The sequence below is a fragment of the Camellia sinensis genome, chromosome 8 (assembly GCF_055761805.1).
Source record: "Camellia sinensis isolate YWXY chromosome 8, ASM5576180v1, whole genome shotgun sequence".
Lineage (NCBI taxonomy): Eukaryota > Viridiplantae > Streptophyta > Magnoliopsida > Ericales > Theaceae > Camellia > Camellia sinensis.
Window position 1 is genome coordinate 116,222,427 of NC_138968.1, and position 13,137 is coordinate 116,235,563.

The following is a 13,137-nucleotide window of genomic DNA, read 5'->3' on the forward strand; positions in this document are numbered from 1 at the left end:
GTTTTGGCCCCCGAACATTCGTTTTGCAACGGTTTTCGTTCATTTTTGGCAGGTACCTCTGTTTTATCACCGGGGAGGTCACTGAAGGGTGGGAGGCCAGCAATTGTTGCAACAACTAGTTCTTTACTCCTCCGGCGCCCTCCGACACCCGTTTTTCGCACTTCCGGGCCAATGTTGAACACCTTGGAGCCATTTTCTTCAAACCCAAACCACATATTTGTGATGTACACACATGGGAGGACCCTAAAGTTCATGGCCGGCCACTAATGCTTCTTGACCCTTTTGAACCCCTCCTTCCGAGCCAATGTTGAACACCCTTGGGCCACTTTCTTGAACTTTGAACCACATATTTGTGTTGTACACACATGGGAGGACCCTATAAGTTTATGGCCGGCCATTAATTCCATTTGACCCTTTTGAACCCCTCCTAAAATTGGCTTGTTCTCTCTCCTGTTTTAGAATTTCCAAATTCGAACCACAGGGTTGTGAAGAGGAGACCTGGGAGGCCACCAATATGTGGTGGCCGGCCACTAATTATACTTGACCCTTTTGACCCCTAGCTGGCCGGCTAGGGGGGGTGGCTGGCCGGCCACCTGCAGCAAAAGTAAGGGGCCGGCCTGCTTCCTCTCAACTTGCACTTTACAACTGTGCAGCTGTTTCCCCCAGAAAATATCCCAATCCGGGGGGTATTTTGTGGGGGAAAGCTTACCTCCTTTTTGCCCCACCTTTACACCCTCTTTTTGTCCATATAACCAGCTGGTGGCATCACATTTGGGGGTTGGAAAATTTGTTCTTCAAGCCTCAAGATCCATATCTCCCTCCATCCTTCTCATTTTCCTAAAAAACCTTAAGTCCTACATCTTATTTTCTTCATCACCACCAAGCTCTACCACCACCACTTCATTTCCAGCAACAAGGAGGGCTTCTCAAAGGCAAAAGGAGCTGCAAATTGGTCCAAGAAGCAACAAAAGACTTGTCTCCAAGGGTGAGTTACCATTTTCTCTTTTTTGAGCTTTTCTTTGCAATATTTCTTAGCCTCTCCTTCTTATACATTCAAGCTCCGGCCCTAACTGAAAGTGGCCCCCTTTTGAGCTCATTTTCACTTTTCGTTAAGGGCTCAACCCTGTTTGAGCCCTCCATGATGCACTTGCTTCATTGATCCTCTTATATGTCATAATCTTGCATGCTATTTTTGGCCCATGAGTAATCTGTTTTTGAGCATGATGTAATCTATGAATATGCTTATTTTGGGCCCTTATTCAACATTGTTGAAGGGCCCCTCACCATTTGATGCCTCCATGTTATACTTCCCTTTATATCCCTTATTTGGCCCCATTTTTGCATAAATTGGTAGCCCCCTTTGCTTTTGTTTTTGGCCATTTTACAGTTCTGGAAATAGTCTTATTTTGGCCTATACTCCATGTTTCATTAACATTTTTTTTCTGTTTGGTGATTATTTTGTATACTTCATGTTATAGCACCTTTTGAGCCTCAATCTTGTGCCTTTTTTTAGCATGTTTGTATATTGATTCGAGGCTTGCCATATACTGTAAACATTCATATTTTTGGTCCCTCTTCAATGTTGTAGAAGGAAATTTTTCAGTTTGGATTTTGCTTATATCACTTGCTTCATTACCCCTCTCTTGGCCCCTATTCTTGCATGCCATTTTTGCCATACCTATGCTTGCTTTTTAGCCATGTTTATAACTGTGAAAGTGCCTTTTTTGGGACTGCCTAGCTTCTGTCTTTGCATTACATGTCCATATTGTGCATGTTTGGCATAGCTATAGGCCATTTCGGGTGCCTAAATTCGCATTTCGGGACAATTCCATGCTTTTGGTGTCATTTCGCCTCATTTCGGGACTGTTTTCCCTCATATTTTAGTGCTGAAATTCTATTAGAATGATTGCTTTCCATTTCTATGTCATTGCATCGCATTTTGCCATCGCCTCGGTTTGCGTGCCCGTGTGCACGCATTTCGAGGCACTTCATTTTTCATTCATCGGCATCCTATGTGAGTGTGGCTGAGGCTCACTCATGTTGGTATAAGCCCATATCACATTTCCATGTCATTGCATCGCATTTTGCCATCGCCTCGGTTTGCGTGCCCGTGTGCACGCATTTCGAGGCACTTCATTTTTCATTCATCGGCATCCTATGTGAGTGTGGCTGAGGCTCACTCATGTTGGTATAAGCCCATATCACATTTTCATGTCATTACATCGCATTTTGCCAGCGCCTCGGTTTGCGTGCCCGTGTGCACGCATTTCGAGGCACTTCGTTTTTATCCGACGGCATCCTATGTGAGTGTGGCTGAGGCTCACTCATGTTGGTATAAGCCCATATCATGTTTCCATGTCATTACATCGCATTTTGCCATCACCTCGGTTTGCGTGCCCGTGTGCACGCATTTCGAGGCACTTCGTTTTTATCCGACGGCATCCTATGTGAGTGTGGCTGAGGCTCACTCATGTTGGTAAAAGCCCATATCATGTTTTCATGTCATTTGCATTGCGTATGTCATTGCCTCGGTTTGCGTGCCCGTGTGCACGCATTTCGAGGCACTTCATTCTCATCATTCGGCACCCTATGTGAGTATGGCTGAGGCTCTCTCATGTTAGTATAAGTCCATGTTACCTTTTCCATGCCATTTTAGTCACTTGCATTGCATATACCGTCGCCTCGGTTTGCGCGCCCGTGTGCATGCATTTCGAGGCATCTCATTTTCACAGCATAGTGCATACTAGGTTGTATCTTAGATTGCATTCTGTCATTTTCTCAGTTTGCGCGCCCGTGTGCACGCATTTCGAGGCATCTCATTTTCACAGCATAGTGCATACTAGGTTGTATCTTAGATTGCATTCTGTCATTTTCTCGGTTTGCGTGCCTGTGTGCACGCATTTCGAGGCATCTCATTTTCACAACATAGTGCATACTAGGTTGTATCTTAGATTGCATTCTGTCATTTTCTCGGTTTGCGTGCCCGTGTGCATGCATTTCGAGGCATCTCATTTTCATAGCATTGTGTATGTTAGGATTGCATCTTAGTTGCATGTCATGCATATTGCATCGTGTTCGGGATAGGAGTTAGCCCGGGCACGGGAAACGAGGTGCATTTCGTACTCCGAGTGACGGAATGTGTCTCAATTTTCCAGTCACCGACACTCCGGATCATCCATGATGGAGTTAGGTTCTTGTTGTGTTTTCATGTGCATTCATCCTACATTGAATTGTGCAATTCGACTCCTCGGCCATCATGCCTCGATATGCGTGATTGGTGGCACGAGGATCGAGGCATGCATATATCTGTGAAAATACATTGCTATGCCCCTTTCCTGCTCTCTGTTGCAGCAAAACGAAGAATCAACAACTTTTTGGGGCTTGGCACGCATTTTAAGAACAGGTGTAAACAGAGGCTAATTGGGGCATTCCGGTGGATTTCCGCGCAAGACAACCCGGACATGCATCATCCATCAGAAGCAAGGCAGTCCCTGGCTTGCATGCCAGTTTTATTTGCTTTCTTAGTTAATTCATTAATTAATTAGGAATTTGTATATTTTTCGGACTGTAATATTCTTTTATTTGGGACTGTATTATTTATTCGGACCCTCTGCGCGAGGGCACAACTGTAATAAGTGTGCGTGTGTGTGTTGTATGTCTTCCAACCCCACGTCTTTCTCCCTTTTATTTATCCGCTTACGATGGTTAGATTAGGGCATGTTTCAATTAGCATACAGTATGATAGCATGTTTGCATTCATTCATCTGTTTTGCATGCACCGGGCTCGGCGCACCATACTAACTGCATCGTATTTTCAATTCCAAATTGAATACATGTTAGTTGTAGCATTTCATATGCCATGTTTAGAATAGCCGACCCTGCTATAGTTTCATTTTTGCATGTGTTGCATTAGGCATTTCTGTATATTTAGGATCATGCATGATTTCTAATAAACTTCTTTTTTTAGCTTGGAGTACTCGGTGAGTTTTATGCTTTAGCATCCTTGCACGCGTGTGAGTGACTGCCATGAATAGCATGCTTACCATGAGGCTATGTGCTTATGTGATATAACTACCTGAATGCCTGTGGGTAAAGGTTGGGTTATTTGAATTGGAATAATTCATCAAATGTGTGTTTTAAGCCCACTAGATAGTGGCAAAATCATGTTTTCTAAGCCCACCCGAGGGTGGCAAATCCACGTCTTAGCCTACTTGCGGGTAGCACCATCAAACCACTTTCAAATAAACAAACATGAAATGTTTTGTTCCAATTCGGGCGACCCAGTCTATGCTTATATGCTGTGTGCATCACATAGTAACCTAGGCTAATAACCGGAATAAGGACTCACAATGTTTTCAAAAATAGATATCATGGTTAGTAGAGGCCGGTCTATGACCGGGCGAGCGGGGGTGCTCACGAAGTGACCTTCCCCAATCGTACCCAAGTTCCCGAGCCGAGGCAACTTTGGTGATGACGGACATGTGGCCTTTTGGCACCGAGTCAGGGTTTCCTAAATTTCCCAAAATAAAATATTTAGGTGGCGACTCTATATCTGGCAAAGCAGTCCATGTTTGGCACTTCTTTCAAAAATCTGTTTTCTTAAAACGATTTGCCGGATTTGGACTCTTTGGTTCAGATTTAGAACCGTGACTACAAAATCGAGTCCGAGCTGTAGCGAGGTCCCCCGTGGGCTTGTTACACGGCGCTTTTGACGCTCGAGCGGGACTCTGTTGGTGCTTGTCCGCTCAAGCGGGGGTGTTGGCGCTCGAGCGGGGAAATCACCCATCCAGTATTTCGTCTGCAGTGGTAGACGCTCGAGCGGGGGATTGGACGCTCGAGCGGGAGTTTGTGTCTGACGCTCGAACGGGGAGTTTGACGCTCGAGCGGGAACCATGTCTGTAAAAGTTCTGGGAGCGTGCATCCGTCGCTCGAGCAGGGTATTGGACGCTCGAGCGGGGATCTGTGAGTGACGCTCGAGCGGGGCGACTTTTATATAAAGCCGAGATCCGACCTTTTTGTTCACTTTTCAACATCCTTTCTCTCTCTTACTTTTCCAAAAAGCTATTTTGAGAGCTCCTCTCACTAAAACCCTAACTTCTCTCTTAGGATTGATCTAGTAGGAGTTGTTTTCTCACCTTGGGCCTTTACAAAAGTTGTGTTGATCGTCTAGAGCTATCTTCTAATCTGAAAATTTCGGGATTTGGAGCATTTCCGTTTCTTTATCTCCTTCGTTGGGTCCCATCATTCGAGGTAGGGATAACCTACTCCATCTTATGAGCTTTGTCTTTAAGTTTTAGCATTTTGATATGTTGGGGGTTGTTGGGTAATTTTGAGAAAGTTTGGGCCTTTGTGTAATTTTACAAAAGTTGGGGTTTTAAATATATAAACCTATATGCATGTTAGGCATAGAGAAATGAGATTAATGTTGGAACATTGATGGAAATGGAACCTTAGGGTTGTTTTGTGAATTATGGTAATTTGCCCTAATTGGATTAATTAATTAATGCATATAATTAATTGAAGAAAATGAGGAATTGAATTGAGAATGTTAAAATTGGGAATGTATGGGACTAAAGAGTGTAGTCGGATCTTTTATCGCTCATCTAGTTGAAATGTTGATATATTATCCATTTGTGCATTTATTTTCTGCTTAGAAATAATTGCTTTGGGCTACCGGTGGAGGGTAGTGTTGATTGTTGTAGACAATGCATGATGATTAGGCAAACCAAAACTAATCAATTGGATGTGTCATAGAGTATGACGGTGGATAGAATACATTAACTTTATGTGTTGGTTGACTGTGCATATGGCCAATGTGTTTATATGCGTTATGTGTAGACGGTTGATGGAATGCATTAACTTTTTGTAATGATTGACTGCGTATGTGATTCTGTGTTTATATGCATTACTTGTGTATGGGAGGAGATAGGGGATGTACTCCACGGCTTAGGGGAAGATAGGGGATGTACCTCTAAGCTGGTTAATGGTTTAGGGGAAGATGGGGGATGTACCTCTAAACTGGTCAATGGTTAAGGGAAGATGGGGGATGGACCCTGGGATGTAGCTCATATGCTCACCCGTTGAAGTGTTGATACAGCTCATATGCTTATCTATTGGAATGTTGATATAGCTCATATGCTTATTTGTTGTGATAGCGATATAGCTCATATGCTTATCTATTAGAATGTTGATATAGCTCACATGCTTATCTGTTATGGTAGTGATATAGCTCATATTCTTATCTATTGAAAGGTTTGTTTGATTTGATATAACACTAAAATGTATGTTATCATCGTTTGTGAAGTATGGAAGTAGTTTATGTGTTATTGATACAACACCAAAACGTGTATCCACCTTGATTTTCAAAGTTTTCTAGTGATGAACTACAATCTCATCAAATGTTTGGCCAGAGTACTGAGTCTTGTTTTCAAACCCCAAAGTTGAATAAGAAATGGAAAGTGAATTGAAATATTGAATTGACCGTCATAGAATTGAAATAAGATGAAAATGGAAGTGTAAGTATTGATCCTATCAGTTGCTAATCTTTTAGGTACTGTTCATAGCCGGTTTAGTATATTCCAACTGGGTTGTGGCTCACCCTTTATGGGAACATCATTTTCAGGTACAGGTAGCATGCCACTTCTGAGGACATAGCTTGGGAGGCTAGGGGCAAACTTACTTTTGTTGCCTTATTTTCCTTTGGATGTATTACATGTAAATTCAAGCCAAGGGCTCAATGTGTAACCGAGTCAATACTCTCTTTTGTAACCAGGTGTTAACTTGGAAAGCTGTAAGCCCGTAGGGCATTTACCTTCGTTGTTAACGTGTAATACTTTTGTAATGAAGTACTCTGATTAATTGAGCAAATGTGGATCTTTTGTATATAAATGTATGTTTATATTGATGGGTTTAATGTTATTATTTTGAGGGCGTTACATGTCCCCTCCAAGATACAACAGCCCAACCACTTGTCGTATGGTTCAGGCCAACTCTGCACAAGATAGTGAACCCAAAGCTCCACCAATAAAACACCCTTCTTTGCTAGTAATCTCTCTTGTATAGAAAATAGTTGAGGTGTTAGTGGTGTAGAAAATAGTAGATGAGAGGGACTATTTATAGGCCACTAGGATCTTACAGTTACACCAAAAAATAATGACCATTAAATAAGAGAAAATGGTTACACCAAAATAATGACCATTAACCAAGTTCATGAATTCTATTTAACTTCCATTTATGACCAAGAGGTTACCAAAGTAATGAAATCCCATTTATGAAAAAGATAAATCAATAAATAAATATAAGATATTAAAATGGTCCAATAGCTTGTATCTTTCTTAGCCTATTTATAGGCTTAACTACATGAATAAGGGAGAGAGAGAGAGAGAGAGGTGATCTAAACCCATGATTTCCTCAATAGGTAATTGCCGATTTGGCGCTTTGACCTGGTCTTGAGGTGATCTAAACCCATGATTTCCTCAATAGGTAATTGCAAATTTGGTGCTTTGACCTGGCCTTGATTCTAGATCTTGACTTTCAAATGGCTACAATAACTAATTCTTCTGGTTCTCCATTGTCGACCGGGATAATAATAATCATAACAAATGTGGCCAAGGTTATCTTTTAAAAATAGTCTATGGTCTTATTCAACATACTATAATCGAATTTGGCGATAATCAATAAGTCACAATCGACAGAAAAGTAAATTATGGTGTCAACAATATCATATTGTCCTCAATTGTTTTCATTTCTTATGTTGCTCTCAACATTACATATATTTACATGTTAGCAACCAAACGGTAGGTTTTTGCATCAAGAACAATTTGTCGAACCGATGCCACTGCTCCGACCAATGACAACTGTGGAGATCGTTGCAATGAATGTGTTTCCCCAAAATATTATGCTTTTCTTGGAGGGTTTGAATGTCACATTGTAGAAAATCATAGGCAAAATGAAATCCAAAGGAATGCATCCGAATGGCCCAAATAACACCATGATGTCACCGAAGAAAGGTAACATGGCGGCCAAAAGTGTGGCCATGACAACGGACAATGACCTAAAAATCAACCATGGCACGACATTGTGAATGGAGAATTGATCCTTCTTTGGATCTGCAAACTTGCACTCGATCACTACGTTTGTTGGTTGTAAGTACGTCTGTATTTTTTTTGTTGGCAAAAAAAAAAATTTATTAACTGAAAACTATGAAGTATATTGAGATAATAAAGATGAAGGAGAAAAAAAAAAAATCAAAGTCAGAAGGAATATCCCAACTAATATAGTTTGTATTGACCATGCACTTTAGTGGAAACAATATGCATATATATACATAGTGAGAGACTATGCCATAGCTAGTCAATTTTTGGGTGAAGTTTAGTGATTTATTTTAAGTAGTGACAAATTATCTCGGTAGTTTTTATATTTTGATTTTTGTACTTTCAATTAACTGGATTTTGATTTTAAATTTTATATTAAATTAATCCAATTGACAACCTTTGTCAAGATTTTGGACAAAAAATAGGCATGTGGACAACATATATTGTGTTTTAAGGACAAAGTGGTCAACTTACTAATATGTCATCTAACTTGGTGAGTAACTCTTAGGTCACATGTGTCATCCATGTATGTTTTTTTTGTCAAAAATGCTATCGACTGCTTTCAATTTGACCAAATCAACACAAAATTCAAAGTTAAAATTGATTGAGTCAATTAAACCAAAATGATACAAAGGATGAAGTGCAAAAACTAATGATGTAATTTACTCAATAATTTAATTAAACTCTTCATTAGATAGATTTTTATATATTAGTAATAATTAGAGTAGAGTATTACCAGAACAACAGCTATCACTTGCAAGAGAGTGAAAGCATTAGTCATCAAAAGAAACCCCCTGGGCACCAAAGGCTTCCCATCAACCATAAAATTTTGAAGAATTGATCCCTGAGATTGATTCCCAAATGCCCAATACCCAGATATGGCAACGTTGAAAAATGTCGAAATCACAACAGCGTAACATACCAAAAGTTCTTTGAACATTTTCCCGGTCACTGGGGCTACTATCGTTGCCTACAAAATTTCATATCCACATTTGAATGCAAAACGAAAAATTCATAGGCTATTTTAAAAAAAAAAAAAAAAAAAAAAAAAAAAAAAAAAAAAAAACCTGGAAAACCTGTATTTTGGGAATAATTCCGTCGCCATATGTGGTCGCAATGATTGAAATAGCATTAAAAATGCCAAAAATGCGATTAATGCCAACTCCAGTTACAGAATACTCCTTCGCGGGTGCTTTTTTGGAGTATCCTGCAAGATAATGACTCAATATAAAATAAGAAAAATGGATTAATTGTGAAGAAAATTCTCATACTTGATGGTAATTGTGATTTAATTAATTAATTACCAATGTATATAGCACCAGCTATGGTACAAGCACAGTAAGCAAGACATAGTACTAAGGTGATGAGGTTGATGTGCCTTAAGGAGTGGGAAGATGGCATTTGTGGCTCGAAAAATTACCACGAAGTGGTAGAGTTGTAAATTCCCATTTGGCTTGGAGAGCAAGTAAATAAACTGCAAAAAGACCAAAATGAATTATAAACAACTGTTTCACATCAATATTAAATGAATCGATTTTACACCTAAAAAACACAACACTTGCTACTTATATTCGTATTTTTCTTTAAAAAATCTTAACAATTGTAATCAATTGGGGTAAATTGAGACAAAATCATAAATTCATGATCAAAATAGAGCGAATCAAAATCATGAAGACTAAGATGGTAAAAAACCAAAATACACACACAACTGATGTAATTTGTCCAAAATTTTCATATTTTGTTTTTTGTATTTCAAGAACAACGAGGTGATTATTTTATTGGTATAATTTTGGAATCCAATGAAGTGATTATCGATAATCTATCAATTTTAATTTTTATAAGAAATAATCTTCCTGATGAAGCTTACAAGTTGGGTCATTTGAATTACCGAGATCAACGAACTTAGAAAAATGCATGGTCCACACTGGTAAGTAACTAACCTTGAGGCTCTGGACTCCAAGAAGTATACAAGCAATAACTGGACCATAGCATATTCCCAATTGAAGTGGTCCCACAAAATACTTGCCCCATCCAGGTCCTGTCCAATTCAAACATTCAAAGTTTTGGAGAAACATACAGTACTAAAGTTAAACATATGATTGGTATAAAAAATATAAATCTGTTTAGGTTTAACCAATTTAAAGGTGGCTCGAATATGATATTGGCACATCCCACAATCATAGGGGATGTACATAAAAATATAGGGTGTAGTTTAGTATTTTGCATATTTTGGGTTTGTTTTGGTAATTTAAACCATTTAAATTTTAGTGTCTCTCAAGTAAATATCCCAGATTGATAGTATATCGGTAGTCATATTTTTTTTGATCATATTTGTTTTTGAAAAAAAATAAACTTATCCTCAATATCATATTGACCATTCATTTTAAAAATAATATATATATATATATGATTCAAACATGTTGCTACTAATATGTGATCAATTTGAGTTTTTATATGGATAATCTATACAAGAAGTACAAAAATTTAAACGCTGTGAATCACCGAATTGAACCTAAAAGTACTAAATTGGATCTTCCAATTCAAATTAGAAAACTGAAAGGAAGTCTTCTTATGCAATGTCTCAAGCAACTTACCAAAAATGTCACGTAACTGACGTTTCCCAAGCTGAGCGTGGTGGTCCAGAACCAAAGAGAGAAGATTGTAAGAGTAGAAGACAAGAGCTGCCATGGTCAAGCACACAACTCCACCAACCCAACCCAACAACCCAAATGCAAAAGGAAGGCTCAGCAGCGCCGGCGCAACTATCGCTGTCGTCAAGTGGTAACCACAGTGCAACCATGACCCTACAGATGGAACATGGAATATTGTTGCTAGGTAAATTTACTTAGGTACTCACGTTAAAAACAGGGACACTTTTTCATAATTTTTTTTTTTACTTATTTATATTTCATTTAGTTTACATTATTTTCTTATGTTTCAATAAGTCTTATGGGTGACATAATTACCAAAATACTCCTAATAATATTCACATAAATAATGTGAATATTTCGTGATGTGAATGTTCACACCATCAATGTGAATGTTAACATGCCAATGTGAATATTCACACTATCAATGTGAACATTCATATTCTAAAATATGAATGTTCACATTATCAAATTGCTAACCGTTCAAAAAATATTTGTAAGAGTAGAAATGTCCATAAAATACTTTAAATATGAGAATTATGATTTGCTAAATGTTCAAATAATATGAATTATTGGAATACAAAAACATCTTATGGACTAATTGGATACAAACACTTGAAAAATGATTTTCTAATAAATCTCTCTTAAAAATATTCAGTTTCAAATATACATGCATATTTGTAATGCATCTTACTTAAGGCCATATATGTGCATATATTTTCCTCAATTTGTTTATAAATTAACTTAAATAATATGAAAATTTGTTGATAAGTCCATTTGTAGGAGGGTGTACAGCATTAGGTCTACGGATTGTTTTGTTTTGATTATAAATACATGATTAATTAAATTATTTGATAAGAAATATAAATTATTGTTTTGGAGGATAATTCTTTCCATTTTTATTCATTATCGCTAGATGTCAGAAAATTGATTGGAAAAATAGTCGGAGGTGGGTGATGGCGATATAGACAGATAAATAGTGAGATGGATATATAAGTGACACTAGATAAATAGGTGGATAGATAAACGACATATAGACAAATAAGTGATATTGGACAAATAAATGGAATAGTAAGCAAATAGACAAATCGGTAAGGATGATATTGTCTTTTAAATTATTATTGTCTTTGCAGCGCCAAAAAATTCAAATTGAATTTATAACTTGCATGGCCTAAAGAGTATGGACTTATATATATATATATTCAAAATATCAAAATCAATTTACATAAATCCCAGCAATGGATGAATTTGATATTCTCCATCTTCACAATCTTTTGCTCGAAAATTGGGTTTGCCTCCCTTTCATTCTCTAGTCTAATCATGTATACTTCATAATAATACTATCCACTTTCAAAACGTCACATGTACTAAAGTAGATTCAAGGACTCCACAATTATTCACCTCTACTAAAAAGTATTCGAAGCACATAAAAATTATTTTCTTAATTTTTTTTTTTTTTTGCAGAGTTCCACTTCAGTCCATCGTCATCTTATCTTATATCATATAGGCCCCTTTTTTTTTAATTATTATCGGCGAAAATCAATTATTAATTATTAAATTAACATTTATGAGAATTACCCTCCTGTGCTTAAGACTAAACATTTAAAAGAGTTATATTGAGAGAGAGAGAGAGAGGGTCTTCATCTTACCTCGGGATTTAAGTACAAACAGAACTCCGGCATCGAGTTCTTTGGGAGTGTTGATGCCGTTTTCTCCATATGTTTCCGGTACATCACCGGAGTTGGGTGCCACACTTGCCATCTCGCTCTCTCACTCTATTTTCTATCTCACACACACAAAGTGTGATAAGTCTAAGATATTGGTTTGGTTTGGTTTGGGTGCAAAGATTCAAATTAAATAGGGCGGGGGATTGTATTCACAGAGTAAGTAGCAAAGCTATCTATGGCATCCGTAGTCAAGTCAAGCCTACCTCATTATTCAACTGGTAGCCTTAACATAGACATATATGTTGCACTCCTATATATGCACAAACATAAAATAAGTAATGAAGAAAGGGAGAACTGCATCAGAGAAAAGGAAAAAAAAATTACAAAGCATTTTTTAGTTGAAAACTCTTTTGACTTCTATTGAAAAAATGAATGAAAAAATTCCATGCGAGTTAAAAACTACTTGTAAATTAGTGATAAATTTTATTAAAATTAATAATTAAATTTATAAATTTTTTAATAAATTTATAATTAGTTTTTTGAAAGTATACTGAATTATAATTTTTTTAAAATAAATTATTATGCTAACAAATTTTTTTTTTCTTTTTTTTAACAAACTGATGTGAGAAATACTAATAAAATTTTGAAATGCCAAATATAGGGGTGACCCAAAAAAAAAAAAAAAAAGAAAAAATCGCAAGGCAATTTGATTTAGATCAAATCGTACAG

At 37.5% G+C, this 13,137-nt stretch overlaps 1 pseudogene across 1 annotated transcript; it reads right to left on the reverse strand.

Moving 5' to 3' along the window:
• Positions 1–7,686: 7,686 nt before the first annotated feature.
• On the reverse strand, positions 7,687–12,502 carry LOC114274481 (GABA transporter 1-like; annotated as a pseudogene). Its single transcript, XR_014337150.1, has 7 exons — positions 12,391–12,502; positions 10,688–10,897; positions 10,034–10,131; positions 9,398–9,567; positions 9,170–9,300; positions 8,830–9,063; positions 7,687–8,154 (listed from the first exon to the last, which is right to left on the reverse strand). The product of XR_014337150.1 is annotated as a GABA transporter 1-like (transcript).
• Positions 12,503–13,137: the final 635 nt, after the last annotated feature.